Here is a 16,188-nt window from a genome sequence, read left to right on the forward strand (position 1 = left end):
AAGAGACAAAAACCAGGTCGCCCTTAATGCTATAACTGCATTTTCTATTGCATCAGGATTAAAACGGAATGTTTCTAAATGTGAAATCGTATGTTTATTTGAATCTGATGATAAAGAAATAGAAAATATTCCTGTAAAGTACTGTGTTTAAAATCTAGGAATACATCTGTCAAAAAACCACTTAGTCAGACAACATATGAATTTCTCTCCTACAATTAAGAAAAACAAAAATATATTTAATGATTGTCTACAAAGAGATCTTTCTATACTTGGGAGAGTACTTCTGTCCAAGGCAGAGGGACTGTCTCATTTTGTGTACCCCTCATTATCTTTATTTGTAAATCCTTCTACTTGTAAAGAGATCAATAAGACCTTTCTTGACTTCATCTGTAAAAAGGATATCTGCGTTTTCTGTGAAAAAGGTGAGAATCTGTCCCATTTGTTCTTTAATGTAAATTTGTATCAGAATTTTGGGAAAACCTTGCAAAATACTTCTTTACCATTATGAACACTGTCTATGTTTTTGACATGAAAGAAATAATATGTTACTATATGTTACTATTGCAATGATAACAAGACCATTGAAATGATTGTGAATATTTGTATTCTTGTTTCCAAATACTTTATACAAAGACAAAAATTGAATTTAACTATTTTATTAAAACATTAACCCCAGTGAATAACAACAAGAATAACATTTTCCTGAATCATTATAGATTTTTTCAGAGTGATTACAATTGCACTAGAATTGTTTATTTTTTTATTACTTCATTGATATGTTTTAGTATTTTCTCGTTAATAGCTGCATTCTGTTTTGTATGATGTAACAATGTAAATTGTTGATCTGTATTTTGAATTTAAAAAATATATATAAAATCAATTAAAAATAAAAAGACATCGCCATCTGCTGACTGGAGTGGGTAACGCAGTTGAGGAACCAAATGTTTATTTTTCATTTATTCCATAAAAGTTGATTATTATATTAAGTCGTTCAAAGAGAAGCATGTGTTGATTGATTCGTGTTTAATGAGTGATAATTTAAAACAAACTTTAGACCCACTACATATTTGCATTGAACCATACTTCTGACATGGATCATTTTGACCCCAGAGGCATATCTTTTATCATAGCCAAAATGTGGTTTATTACATTTTTCATGACTTTGTCAATCAACTTGATCTTAATACATCTAAATCATGGTTTAGTGTTTCTGTATCAATATGGACTTTTAACAAATTCAAATCCTTTGGAGTAATTTTGACTCCAGCCAAAAGCACCTTGGATAAATAGGACGTTTATTTCAAATCAAAATCAAATCACATTTTATTGGTCACATACACGTGTTTAGCAAATGTTATTGCGGGTGTAGCAAAATGCTTGTGTTTCTAGCTCCGACAGTGCAGTAATATCTAACAAATAATATCTAACAATTTCACAACATATACCCAATACACACAAATCTAAGTATTTGAATCTAGGTTTCTCTGTAGACATGATCCATCCCACCAGAGGGTGGAGGGGCACCTGTATCAGTGGTTTTGACCAGATAGACACCTGCAGACACACAGTATAGCGCCTCCCATGTACTCTCCTAAGATTGGACTTTTCTATACCACGTATCATGTGATTGTGTACAAAACTGCCAGTGGTAGAAAACTGCCAGCGGAATGCAGTGCATTCATAAAGTATTCAGACCCCTTCACTTTTTCAACATTTTGTTACATTACAGCCTTATTCTAAAAATGTTGAATTGTTTCCCCTCATCAATCTACACACAATACCCCATAATGACAAACCATTTGCAAATGTATTTACTTAAGTGTTCAGACCCATTGCTATGAGATTCGAAATTGCTTTCAGGTGCATCCTGTTTCCATTAATCATCCTTGAGATGTTTCTTCAAATTGATTGGAGTCCACCTGTGGTAAATTCAATTGATTGGACATGATTTGGAAAGGCACACACCTTTCTCAGAGTGAAAACCAAGCCATGAGGTCAAAGGAATTGTCCATAGAGCTGAGACAGGATTGTGTTGAGGCACAGATCTGGAGAAAGGTACCAAAAAATGTCTGCAGCATTGAAGGTCCCCAAGAACACAGTGGCCTCCATCATTCTAAAATTTAAAAAGTTTGGAACTACCAAGACTCTTCCTAGAGCTGGCCACCCGGCCAAACTGAGCAATTTTGGTATTTTATTAGGATCCCCATTAGCTGTTGCAAAAGCAGCAGCTACTCTTCCTGGGGCCCACACAAAACATGACATAATACAGATCAATAGACAAGAACAGCTCAAGGACAGAACTACATACATTTGGGAGAAGGGCCTTGGTCAGGGAGGTGACCAAGAACCTGATGGTCACTCTGACAAAGCTCCAGAGTTCTTCTGTGTAGATGGGAGAACCTTCCAGAAGGACAACCATCTCTGCAGCACTCCAACAATCAGGCCTTTATGGTAGAGTGGCCAGACGGAAGCCACTCCTCAGTAAAAGGCTCATGACAGAACGCTTGGAGTTGCCAAAAAGCACCTAAAGGACTCTCAGACCTGGATGAAACCAGGCACCATCCCTACGGTGAAGCATGGTGGTGGCAGCATCATGCTGTGGGGATGTTTTTCAGTGGCAGGGACTGGCAGACTAGTCAGGATCGAGGGAAAGATGAACGGAGCAAAGTACAAAGATTTTTCCACTGATGAGGCTCATAGAACAGGGGGAAAACGATTAGGCTTCTAAATTGTGACACCATTAAAATACTCCTACTACAATGTTAAAACATTCTACATTGTGACATAATTTCATTGATATCATGAAACAACTCCTTCATGTATGTATTTTCTGATGTTTGATCAGAGATCTTTTATCAGAGTATATTTTTTTATATTGATTACAGCTATGAGGTTTCTCTCCTGTGTGAGTTCTCCGGTGTGATATTAGGGTGCTTGGGTGACTAAAACTCTTCCCACATTGATCACAGCTACACGATTTCTCTCCTGTGTGTGTTCTCTGGCGTGAAGTCAGCTGGCTGGATGTAGTAAAACTCTTCAAACATTGATCATAGCTATAAGGTTTCTCTCATGTGTTTGTTCTCTGGTGTAGAGTCAGATGGCTAGATGTAACAAAACTCTTCCCACATTGATCACAGCTATAAGGTTTCTCTCCTGTGTGCTCTCAGATGTACTATCAGCCAGCTTGAGTGATTAAAACTCTTCCCACATTGAGTACAGTTTTAAGATTTCTCAACTGTGTGTATTTTTTGGTGTGATTTTAAATCTGTTGAACTAACAAATCTCTTTCCGCAGCCAGAGCAGTGGTAAGGTTTCTCTCCTGTGTGTGTTCTCAGATGTACTATCAGGCAGCTTGAGTGAGTAAAACTCTTCCCACATTGATCACAGCTATAAGGTTTCTCTCCAGTGTGTATTCTCTGGTGAGTTTTCAGGCAGCTTGACTGAGTAAAACTCTTCCCACATTGATCACAGCTATAAGGTTTCTCTCCAGTGTGAATTCTCATGTGTACTTTTAGTGATTCTGATCTTAAGTAACTCTTCCCACACTCAAAACAGTGGTGAGATTTCTCTCCTGTGTGTACTCGCTGGTGTATTTTAAGTTCTGATGAAGATTTGCAATGTTTCCCACAGTCAGAGCAGAGGTGAGATTTCTTCCCTGTGGGTTTCTTGAGGTGATATGATCTGGAGAGACTCTTCTCTGCCTCGTTAGCATCATCATGTTGTTGAGGCTCCCCAGAGGATCCAAGATAGTCACGTCTCTCTCCTGTGTGAACAACAAGTCAGACAGATGGTTAAAGGCCCACAACAGCAGAAATCTATTGTAAAAGGTGATGCCAACAGCGTAGCCATAATGTTATACAACAATTGACGTCTGTAATGAATGTTAAAATTACTTCACAATTGTCTTAAGACAGTCAAGTGAGCAACAATAGTCATATTTAGTCTTGTTTTCACATTAGTAGTAACATCAATGATTTTAGGCTAGAAAAAAGTAAAACATTTTGAAATCCTAAGCAGTGTGCCAGATGAATTTTTGGTCTCCAAAATAGGCCCCTTTCTGTGTTTTCTAAAATTGCGACAATGGCGATGCACACGCAATTTGGTTGCAGAAACACCTCCCTGCTAATGAGGAAACCACTAGTTATGGATGTTGTATATCTGCCTGAAGCAAAAACGGTGAGCAAAAATTTTAGTTTTTCCACAATGTATTCTGAATATTACAACACACTATCAGTGCAAGATCAGGAGTGCTACTCAAGGAAACTCACATTAAGCTCTGTGTCTATTCACTAATTCACCACCGTGGGGGAAAACTCAGGGGAGTTCTCATCGGCTGACAGCAAATATAGCCTCCATTTCCAGGTTGATTATGAGTGCATTTCACAATACTTTGGATTATAATTGTAAGACTCATTTGAATGTCCTGATTTATATAATGTTTATGTTATTGTTGAAAATCTACTACTTTATATTTAAAAACGTCTTCAACCAGTAAAATGCTCTTTGGCTCGTTTTCCATCAGCCTGACAATGAGGGTTTGTCCACTAAGTGTTTAACAAATTGACCCATAACTTCACCTAACAATAACATAGACCTACTGTAGGACCCATAACTTCACCTAACAACAACATAGACCTACTGTAGGACCCATAACTTCACCTAACAATAACATAGACCTAGGATTATAAATCATTTAATATTTCAGGTGAAACTTGGAAACTAAAATGTATTTGTCATGACATTTCATAACCTCATCACCAGATAATGTTGTGAATAGTCCCAGTAGGCTAAATGTCCTGAATAAAGGAAAATAGCTCTGTGTGTTGTGCAATAGCCTATCCATCAAGGAACAGTTCTCCACACATTATGAGCTAAGTATCTCTGTGCGCAAACAGACTAACGAGATCCTACTGTAAATCAAGCAGACAATATCACATTATAAACATCAATTTGTTTGGGATATTGGATCCAACGTGGATCACGGCATAACTGTCTTTACCGGTGTAATGAATGAAGAAGCACATTTGACTGGCATTCAGAAAATGATTTCCTGGATCAGCTGATGATAGTTGAACATGTGACTAAGTAAACAGCTACTGTATTAAGTATTATGTGTAATTATTGAAGAACTGCGTTAATGACAGTATCCATTTGGGTGTTGTGAATCAACTTAAGGTGAATCTGTTACAACCATTGGATTTAGCAAACTCTGAAATGATTTAGGATTTATGTGCCCATGAAAACTGTTTTCCCAGCATAACATAAGAAGACACTAAATGTTACGTAGTTAGAGAGCATTTCAGAGATCTGAATACAAAAACAACTGTCCGACAGCAAGATCCAGTATTTAAGTTAAAGTTCATCATAACGTTATGACTATAACTACTGTTCCCTGAAGGAGGGAAACTAGGTACAACATACTATTAAATCCACGCCTCGCTGGAAGCCCCGCCTTCCACAGGTTATGAGCGTGAGACTCTGATTTATTCCTTCAATTTAATTCCGCTCTTCACCGACCCAGGAAGTGGCGGGGCCAAACAGGTGTTGTAACTCGTTCATAACTGGCAGATCGGTAGAAATGGTAAGATAAATTGGCACTCCAAATGGAAAAGGAAAAAGTTTGCGGATTTACCGGAAACTTCAGGAGCATAACGTCCAAATTTACGAAGATCAGCAGCAGGTCGGTAATTGGTTATTTTCTTCTGGTTATATTGATCTCTGGCTTCCTCAAGTCATTTGTGTGTGTTAATTAGTTAATCAAACGCTTGAAGCATCAGTTCAAGTTCCGTACATACAGTTGATTTTATTAAACATGTGGGGTGTGTCTATATGAAAAAATACACGTCATAAAATTTCAACCAATCAATTGGTAGAAAGAAAATACTATTTTTTTTTTTATCTGGGACAGCCCTAGAACATACAGTGCATTTGGACCCCTTCCCTTTTCCCACATTTTGTTATGTTACAGCCTTATTCCAAAATGGATGACATCTTTTTATTTATTATCAATCTTCAGACAATACCCCATAATGACATAACAATAACCCATAATGACATCACAATACCCCAAACAGGGAATAAAGTTTAGAAATGCTTGCATACCAGGGAACCTTTGGCAAAACCAACTATATCATACTACAACCAATAAGCATACTACAAACTCAATGTACTTCACAAATAGTACGGTTAGTATGATTATTCCAACACAGCTCAGGTCTCTGGGCTGCCATTTTGTTTCTGTTTAAATCCTAGGTTGCCCCTTTAATAAACCACACAATCAAACAACCAATCTGCAGTTGAAACAATAACAAAGATGTCATTCCACCACTGTTTTGGTAATAAGATGATGGATGGGGCTGGAGACATGTAACTACTCTCAAATGTGATGTAGTTAATGGAGATGGAGGTGTGTTCTAGTGGGTCTGGGCAGGTGTGATGTAGTTAATGGAGATGGAGGTGTGTTCTAGTGGGTCTGGACAGGTGTGATGTAGTTAATGGAGATGGAGGTGTGTTCTAGTGGGTCTGGACAGGTGTGATGTAGTTAATGGAGATGGAGGTGTGTTCTAGTGGGTCTGGGCAGGTGTGATGTAGTTAATGGAGATGGAGGTGTGTTCTAGTGGGTCTGGACAGGTGGATGTAGTTAATGGAGATGGGGGTGTGTTCTAGTGGGTCTGGACAGGTGTGATGTAGTTAATGGAGATGGAGGTGTGTTCTAGTGGGTCTGGACAGGTGTGATGTAGTTAATGGAGATGGAGGTGTGTTCTAGTGGGTCTGGACAGGTGTGATGTAGTTAATGGAGATGGAGGTGTGTTCTAGTGGGTCTGGACAGGTGTGATGTAGTTAATGGGGGTGTGTTCTAGTGGGTCTGGGCAGGTGTGATGTAGTTAATGGAGATGGAGGTGTGTTCTAGTGGGTCTGGACAGGTGTGATGTAGTTAATGGAGATGGAGGTGTGTTCTAGTGGGTCTGGACAGGTGTGATGTAGTTAATGGAGATGGAGGTGTGTTCTAGTGGATCTGGACAGGTGTGATGTAGTTAATGGAGATGGAGGTGTGTTCTAGTGGGTCTGGGCAGGTGTGATGTAGTTAATGGAGATGGAGGTGTGTTCTAGTGGGTCTGGACAGGTGGATGTAGTTAATGGAGATGGGGGTGTGTTCTAGTGGGTCTGGACAGGTGTGATGTAGTTAATGGAGATGGAGGTGTGTTCTAGTGGGTCTGGACAGGTGTGATGTAGTTAATGGAGATGGAGGTGTGTTCTAGTGGGTCTGGACAGGTGTGATGTAGTTAATGGAGATGGAGGTGTGTTCTAGTGGGTCTGGACAGGTGTGATGTAGTTAATGGAGATGGAGGTGTGTTCTAGTGGATCTGGACAGGTGTGATGTAGTTAATGGAGATGGAGGTGTGTTCTAGTGGGTCTGGGCAGGTGTGATGTAGTTAATGGAGATGGAGGTGTGTTCTAGTGGGTCTGGACAGGTGTGATGTAGTTAATGGAGATGGGGGTGTGTTCTAGTGGGTCTGGACAGGTGTAATGTAGTTAATGGAGATGGAGGTGTGTTCTAGTGGGTCTGGACAGGTGTGATGGAGTTAATGGAGATGGAGGTGTGTTCTAGTGGGTCTGGGCAGGTGTGATGTAGTTAATGGAGATGGAGGTGTGTTCTAGTGGACAGGTGTGATGTAGTTAATGGAGATGGAGATGTGTTCTAGTGGGTCTGGACAGGTGTGATGTAGTTAATGGAGATGGAGGTGTGTTCTAGTGGGTCTGGACAGGTGTGATGTAGTTAATGGAGATGGAGGTGTGTTCTAGTGGGTCTGGACAGGTGTGATGTAGTTAATGGAGATGGAGGTGTGTTCTAGTGGGTCTGGACAGGTGTGATGTAGTTAATGGAGATGGAGGTGTGATGTAGTTAATGGAGATGGAGGTGTGTTCTAGTGGGTCTGGACAGGTGTGATGTAGTTAATGGAGATGGGGGTGTGTTCTAGTGGGTCTGGACAGGTGTGATGTAGTTAATGGAGATGGGGGTGTGTTCTAGTGGGTCTGGACAGGTGTGATGGAGTTAATGGAGATGGAGGTGTGTTCTAGTGGGTCTGGGCAGGTGTGATGTAGTTAATGGAGATGGAGGTGTGATGTAGTTAATGGAGATGGGGGTGTGTTCTAGTGGGTCTGGACAGGTGTGATGTAGTTAATGGAGATGGAGGTGTGTTCTAGTGGGTCTGGACAGGTGTGATGTAGTTAATGGAGATGGAGGTGTGTTCTAGTGGGTCTGGACAGGTGTGATGTAGTTAATGGAGATGGAGGTGTGTTCTAGTGGGTCTGGACAGGTGTGATGTAGTTAATGGAGATGGAGGTGTGTTCTAGTGGGTCTGGACAGGTGTGATGTAGTTAATGGAGATGGAGGTGTGTTCTAGTGGGTCTGGACAGGTGTGATGTAGTTAATGGAGATGGAGGTGTGTTCTAGTGGGTCTGGACAGGTGTGATGTAGTTAATGGAGATGGAGGTGTGTTCTAGTGGGTCTGGGCAGGTGTGATGTAGTTAATGGAGATGGAGGTGTGTTCTAGTGGGTCTGGACAGGTGTGATGTAGTTAATGGAGATGGAGGTGTGTTCTAGTGGGTCTGGACAGGTGTGATGTAGTTAATGGAGATGGAGGTGTGTTCTAGTGGGTCTGGACAGGTGTGATGTAGTTAATGGGGGTGTGTTCTAGTGGGTCTGGACAGGTGTGATGTAGTTAATGGAGATGGAGGTGTGTTCTAGTGGGTCTGGACAGGTGTGATGTAGTTAATGGGGGTGTGTTCTAGTGGGTCTGGACAGGTGTGATGTAGTTAATGGAGATGGGGGTGTGTTCTAGTGGGTCTGGACAGGTGTGATGTAGTTAATGGAGATGGAGGTGTGTTCTAGTGGGTCTGGACAGGTGTGATGTAGTTAATGGAGATGGAGGTGTGTTCTAGTGGGTCTGGACAGGTGTGATGTAGTTAATGGAGATGGAGGTGTGTTCTAGAGGGTCTGGACAGGTGTGATGTAGTTAATGGAGATGGAGGTGTGTTCTAGTGGGTCTGGACAGGTGTGATGTAGTTAATGGAGATGGAGGTGTGTTCTAGTGGGTCTGGACAGGTGTGATGTAGTTAATGGAGATGGAGGTGTGTTCTAGTGGGTCTGGACAGGTGTGATGTAGTTAATGGAGATGGAGGTGTGTTCTAGTGGGTCTGGGCAGGTGTGATGTAGTTAATGGAGATGGAGGTGTGTTCTAGTGGGTCTGGACAGGTGTGATGTAGTTAATGGAGATGGAGGTGTGTTCTAGTGGGTCTGGACAGGTGTGATGTAGTTAATGGAGATGGAGGTGTGTTCTAGTGGGTCTGGACAGGTGTGATGTAGTTAATGGACATGGGGGTGTGTTCTAGTGGGTCTGGACAGGTGTGATGTAGTTAATGGAGATGGAGGTGTGTTCTAGTGGGTCTGGGCAGGTGTGATGTAGTTAATGGAGATGGGGGTGTGTTCTAGTGGGTCTGGGCAGGTGTGATGTAGTTAATGGAGATGGAGGTGTGTTCTAGTGGGTCTGGACAGGTGTGATGTAGTTAATGGAGATGGAGGTGTGTTCTAGTGGGTCTGGACAGGTGTTATGTAGTTAATGGAGATGGAGGTGTGTTCTAGTGGGTCTGGACAGGTGTGATGTAGTTAATGGAGATGGAGGTGTGTTCTAGTGGGTCTGGACAGGTGTGATGTAGTTAATGGAGATGGAGGTGTGTTCTAGTGGGTCTGGACAGGTGTGATGTAGTTAATGGAGATGGAGGTGTGTTCTAGTGGGTCTGGACAGGTGTGATGTAGTTAATGGAGATGGAGGTGTGTTCTAGTGGGTCTGGACAGGTGTGATGTAGTTAATGGAGATGGAGGTGTGTTCTAGTGGGTCTGGACAGGTGTGATGTAGTTAATGGAGATGGAGGTGTGTTCTAGTGGGTCTGGACAGGTGTGATGTAGTTAATGGAGATGGGGGTGTGTTCTAGTGGGTCTGGACAGGTGTGATGTAGTTAATGGAGATGGAGGTGTGTTCTAGTGGGTCTGGACAGGTGTGATGTAGTTAATGGAGATGGAGGTGTGTTCTAGTGGGTCTGGGCAGGTGTGATGTAGTTAATGGAGATGGAGGTGTGTTCTAGTGGGTCTGGGCAGGTGTGATGTAGTTAATGGAGATGGAGGTGTGATGTAGTTAATGGAGATGGAGGTGTGATGTAGTTAATGGAGATGGAGGTGTGTTCTAGTGGGTCTGGACAGGTGTGATGTAGTTAATGGAGATGGAGGTGTGTTCTAGTGGGTCTGGACAGGTGTGATGTAGTTAATGGAGATGGAGGTGTGTTCTAGTGGGTCTGGACAGGTGTGATGTAGTTAATGGAGATGGAGGTGTGTTCTAGTGGGTCTGGACAGGTGTGATGTAGTTAATGGAGATGGGGGTGTGTTCTAGTGGGTCTGGACAGGTGTGATGTAGTTAATGGAGATGGAGGTGTGTTCTAGTGGGTCTGGGCAGGTGTGATGTAGTTAATGGAGATGGAGGTGTGTTCTAGTGGGTCTGGGCAGGTGTGATGTAGTTAATGGAGATGGAGGTGTGATGTAGTTAATGGAGATGGAGGTGTGTTCTAGTGGGTCTGGACAGGTGTGATGTAGTTAATGGAGATGGAGGTGTGTTCTAGTGGGTCTGGACAGGTGTGATGTAGTTAATGGAGATGGAGGTGTGTTCTAGTGGGTCTGGACAGGTGTGATGTAGTTAATGGAGATGGAGGTGTGTTCTAGTGGGTCTGGACAGGTGTGATGTAGTTAATGGAGATGGAGGTGTGTTCTAGTGGGTCTGGACAGGTGTGATGTAGTTAATGGAGATGGGGGTGTGTTCTAGTGGGTCTGGGCAGGTGTGATGTAGTTAATGGAGATGGAGGTGTGTTCTAGTGGGTCTGGACAGGTGTGATGTAGTTAATGGAGATGGAGGTGTGTTCTAGTGGGTCTGGACAGGTGTGATGTAGTTAATGGGGGTGTGTTCTAGTGGGTCTGGACAGGTGTGATGTAGTTAATGGGGGTGTGTTCTAGTGGGTCTGGACAGGTGTGATGTAGTTAATGGAGGTGTGTTCTAGTGGGTCTGGACAGGTGTGATGTAGTTAATGGAGATGGAGGTGTGTTCTAGTGGGTCTGGACAGGTGTGATGTAGTTAATGGAGATGGAGGTGTGTTCTAGTGGGTCTGGACAGGTGTGATGTAGTTAATGGAGATGGAGGTGTGTTCTAGTGGGTCTGGACAGGTGTGATGTAGTTAATGGAGATGGATGTGTGTTCTAGTGGGTCTGGACAGGTGTGATGTAGTTAATGGAGATGGAGGTGTGTTCTAGTGGGTCTGGACAGGTGTGATGTAGTTAATGGAGATGGAGGTGTGTTCTAGTGGGTCTGGACAGGTGTGATGTAGTTAATGGAGATGGAGGTGTGTTCTAGTGGGTCTGGACAGGTGTGATGTAGTTAATGGAGATGGGGGTGTGTTCTAGTGGGTCTGGACAGGTGTGATGTAGTTAATGGAGATGGAGGTGTGTTCTAGTGGGTCTGGACAGGTGTGATGTAGTTAATGGAGATGGGGGTGTGTTCTAGTGGGTCTGGACAGGTGTGATGTAGTTAATGGAGATGGGGGTGTGTTCTAGTGGGTCTGGGCAGGTGTGATGTAGTTAATGGAGATGGAGGTGTGTTCTAGTGGGTCTGGACAGGTGTGATGTAGTTAATGGAGATGGGGGTGTGTTCTAGTGGGTCTGGACAGGTGTGATGTAGTTAATGGAGATGGGGGTGTGTTCTAGTGGGTCTGGACAGGTGTGATGTAGTTAATGGAGATGGAGGTGTGTTCTAGTGGGTCTGGACAGGTGTGATGTAGTTAATGGAGATGGAGGTGTGTTCTAGTGGGTCTGGACAGGTGTGATGTAGTTAATGGAGATGGAGGTGTGTTCTAGTGGGTCTGGACAGGTGTGATGTAGTTAATGGGGGTGTGTTCTAGTGGGTCTGGACAGGTGTGATGTAGTTAATGGAGATGGAGGTGTGTTCTAGTGGGTCTGGACAGGTGTGATGTAGTTAATGGAGATGGAGGTGTGTTCTAGTGGGTCTGGACAGGTGTGATGGAGTTAATGGAGATGGAGGTGTGTTCTAGTGGGTCTGGGCAGGTGTGATGTAGTTAATGGAGATGGAGGTGTGTTCTAGTGGGTCTGGACAGGTGTGATGGAGTTAATGGAGATGGAGGTGTGTTCTAGTGGGTCTGGGCAGGTGTGATGTAGTTAATATTTGTATGATGCTGTCATTTGTATTTTTTGTATTGTTTATAAATTATCAAATGAAAAATATTTTTTTAAGTCCCAATGCAGTCACCCCTCACTGTTCTATTTTTGGAGTTATTACATAAAACCAATCAGAATTCAGAAGAATGCCAAAGTCAGGTGTGAAGTAATATGGAGGACCAGCCTATTCCCTATGATGTAAACTACAACAGAAATAACTTCAAATGTAGAACTTGAAATTAAACCAACCGTTTCCACTCATGACTTGAGTGATTAAAGTAAACCACAGTTTTGGAAATACATAATGCCATCGAACCAAATATCAAAGAATGTTAGCTATATGCAGTTCTCTTAGCCAGCCCGCTAACATTAGCTATTTAGCCAACTAGCTATGGTCAGCGAGCTGGAGCCCAACTACTGGAGACCAGTTAGAACCCAACTAACAAAACCCAACTAAAACATGCAGATCAAAAGAGCAGAGACACACAGAATGATGTCATGGAAAATCCCCAACATCCAAAATAGATAGATTCCAGATGTCAGTCAGCTAGCAGTAAGCCAAGGTGGAAAAACGAACAAAACTCCCGTAGTGTACTTCACAGAGAATGCTGAAAAGTAGTGATGGGGAACATCTCCCTGAAGCATTCGTGAGCATCAAGTCCATGCTATATTTTGGGTAAATGGTGACTGGCTGACTGATTTATAAATAACAATGAGTAGTTATTTATGATGCAAGGTGATTTGTAGATCAATTAGTCTGCAGTCGCCTGCAGTGTGAGCTGCAGGCGGTTGTTCGATGAAATGAAGCTTCGAACATCATTGATCACGTGCTGCTGATAAATTGATACAGGCATCGGCACACTGCTTTGAAGTATATTGCTTAGCGATTTTAACGCGTGACTCGTAGCTGTCGGTATCAAATGTAAAGTACCTACCTAAAAGTTTTGTTTTTTTAAAGGAGCAAGCAGGTGTGATTTTCTCTTTTGTTTTGAGGCCACGGTAAGAAGGCACCAGAGCCTACCGTGCTAATGGGTTCCCTCTAGATAACACAACCACACAGTGCATGAAAAGCATGAGGTGTGGCTAACGTTTGCAAGCTTAAGCTAGCTACCGAGCTAGCATAGAAACTCAATAGCACAGAGTAGATCCTCCATATGACGCTGAGAAATACTGCATTGTGGGTAGTTTAGAAGATATCCCAAAATAAATGAAAACATGTGTAATAACGAAAAACAACTGTTTGTACTTATAGGTAACCAGATCGTGAATACAACTAGGTTACTAAGTCTTTAACCACACTGTATTGTTACACTGGTGAGTAAAAACTCATGCTTCCCACCCTTTAACTTTTTGTCTGATAATTATAATATACATTTTACTCAACTGCGTTACCCACTCCAGTCAGCAGATGGCGATGTGGGGCTTTAAGGCAATGCTGCTAGTGTGATGTTTAATCTAGTGGATGGGACGCTTTTTTCAACAGCAGCAACAGTTAGTCAGCCACCTCCGTAGCTTGCTAGCCAAAATAGCCGAACCAATAAAGCTCTTTAGACGCTTTCATGTGTATTAGCCACTGTGTTTTAAACACTTCTGTTGTCGAGTTAGTTATCCGATTTAATTTCATATTTACGGTGTTTCTGTTATTAGTCAGCTAGCCGGCTGGTTAAGTTAGCACTAGCCTAGCTAGCTAACATCTCCAACCATGAGCTCACTAAGCTTGCTTCAGAGTTCAAGTAACAGACACATCTCAACATCAACAGTTCAGAGGACCATCAGGCCTTCATGGTTGATATTGCTGCAAAGAAACCATTACTAAAGAACACCAATTAGAAGAAGAGACTTGCTTGGGCCAAGAAACACGAGCAATGGACATTAGACCATTGGAAATCTGTCTTTTGGTCTGATGAGATCAAATTTTATATTTTATATTTTCAGATGACCTGGCCTCCACAATCACCTAACCTCAACCCAATTGAGATGGTGTGGGATGAGTTGGACCGCAGAGTGAAAGAAAAGCAGCCAACAAGTGCTCAGCATATGTGGTAACTCCTTCAAGACTGTTGAAAAAGTATTCCAGGTGAAGCTGGTTGAGAGAATACAAAGAGTGTGCAAAGCTGTCATCAAGGCAAAGGGTGGCTACTTTGAAGAATCTCAAATATAAAATATATTTTGATTTGTTTAACACTTTTTTGGTTACTACATGATTCCATATGTGTTATTTCAGAGTTTTGATGTCTTCGCTATTATTCTACATTGTAGAAAATAGTAAAAGTAAAGAAAAATCCTTGAATGAGTATGTGTCTTAACTTTTGACTGGTACAATTATTTTCTCATGCAATTACAGTAGGTTGTATCGCTGTAGGTCATGCCAGTAGGTTACAGTAGGTTGTATCTCTGTAGGTCCTGCCGTTAGGTTACAGTAGGTTGTATCTCTGTAGGTCATGCAAGTAGGTTGTATCTCTGCAGGTCATGCCAGTAGGTTACAGTAGGTTGTATCTCTGCAGGTCATGCCAGTAGGTTACAGTAGGTTGTATCTCTGTAGGTCATGCCAGTAGGTTACAGTAGGTTGTATCTCTGTAGGTCCTGCCGTTAGGTTACAGTAGATTGTATCCAAGTGGAAACAATTATCAACCCAATGTGGAAAGTGTCGAATTTGGTCAACAACAAAATGAATGACTTATTTGCTACGTGAGGTTTACTTGATCTAACAGAAGTTTCATAATGATTAAGTTGTTATGTGGACACGTGACATACCAACAACTTTGATAAAAACACTATAGGAGTTGTCTCCAGATCGCTATGCATATTCATGCTAGTAGCTTAGCATCTCTCTCCATTGAATACAGGCAGTTGACGACAACAACCCTCATAGAATATAAACAATAGATAACAATAATAAGATGTATCCACCAATCCAAAGAAAGGATAGGCGGGAGCTAGACAACCCACAGTGCTGCTTTGTGGACAACGACTCCCCTTGTTAGGGCAGAGACTTCTTGTCAGCATATCCATCATCTTTGGTGTAGCCAACCCAACTCTCACATGGCTCTATTGGGGGGAACGGTGTGTAGTAAATCATCACTACATTAAAATCACTACATGCCGTGGCCCCCAGTCTGCTGTCAGCAGATAGACCCTTCTCAAATATATATGTCAAGTCACTTTTTGGAAACGGAACGGAGAAAACAAGGGGTAGCTTGCCCTCTATGTCGTCTGATTGTAGACATATCAGTAATCATCCTAGGGCCCTCCGGTGAAGAGGTATTGATGAGCCAACTCCGAATATCCAAAGTGAAAAAACAATTTAAGGCGGTACTTACTGGTGTAAATCAGATCTCCTACCTCCACCTCTTCATCTTTCAATGTGACAGAAATGTCCCCTTCCTTCTGAACTCCAAAAACTGTATCCTCTTTTTCTTCCTCCTCTTCTTTCACAGTAACATCCTCTTCCTCCTCTTTCACTCTGAACATGTCTTCCTCCTCTTCTTTCACTGGAACAGCCTCATCCCCAACTTCTTTTTTTACTGTGACATCCTCCTCTTCCTTCTCCCCTTTCACTACAATGTTCAGCCCCAGAGCTTCTTTCTCCGTCCAGCAGACCTCCTCTTCTTTAGCAGGAGGGGAGAAGCTTAGTGACCTCATTTTCGTGGATGTTAGCTAGCTAGCTATCATTAGCAACTAAGCTAGTGCTAACTTAACCAGCCAGCTACTATATCTGACTAACAAAAAACAACGTAATATTAAATAGGTTAACAAGTTGATACGATAGAAGTGTGTCTAAAACACAGCCGCTAATATACACCGAAAGCATCTAACGAGCTTGAATCTTTCGGCTATGTTGGCTAGCAAGCTACCGAGGTGGTTAACTAGTTGTTTTTGAAGAACCGTCCACTAGATTATACGTCACGCTGCAGCTT

At 42.2% G+C, this 16,188-nt stretch overlaps 1 long non-coding RNA gene across 1 annotated transcript; it reads right to left on the reverse strand.

Annotated features, from left to right (window-relative positions):
• Nucleotides 1-1,274: 1,274 nt before the first annotated feature.
• LOC145878593 (uncharacterized) lies at nt 1,275-16,134 on the reverse strand. The gene is made up of 2 exons (XR_014392067.1): nt 15,592-16,134; nt 1,275-3,763 (listed from the first exon to the last, which is right to left on the reverse strand). It is a non-coding gene; the product is annotated as an uncharacterized LOC145878593 (long non-coding RNA).
• Nucleotides 16,135-16,188: the final 54 nt, after the last annotated feature.

This window comes from Salmo salar, chromosome 04 (assembly GCF_965601325.2).
Source record: "Salmo salar chromosome 04, fSalSal1, whole genome shotgun sequence".
Classification (NCBI taxonomy): domain Eukaryota; kingdom Metazoa; phylum Chordata; class Actinopteri; order Salmoniformes; family Salmonidae; genus Salmo; species Salmo salar.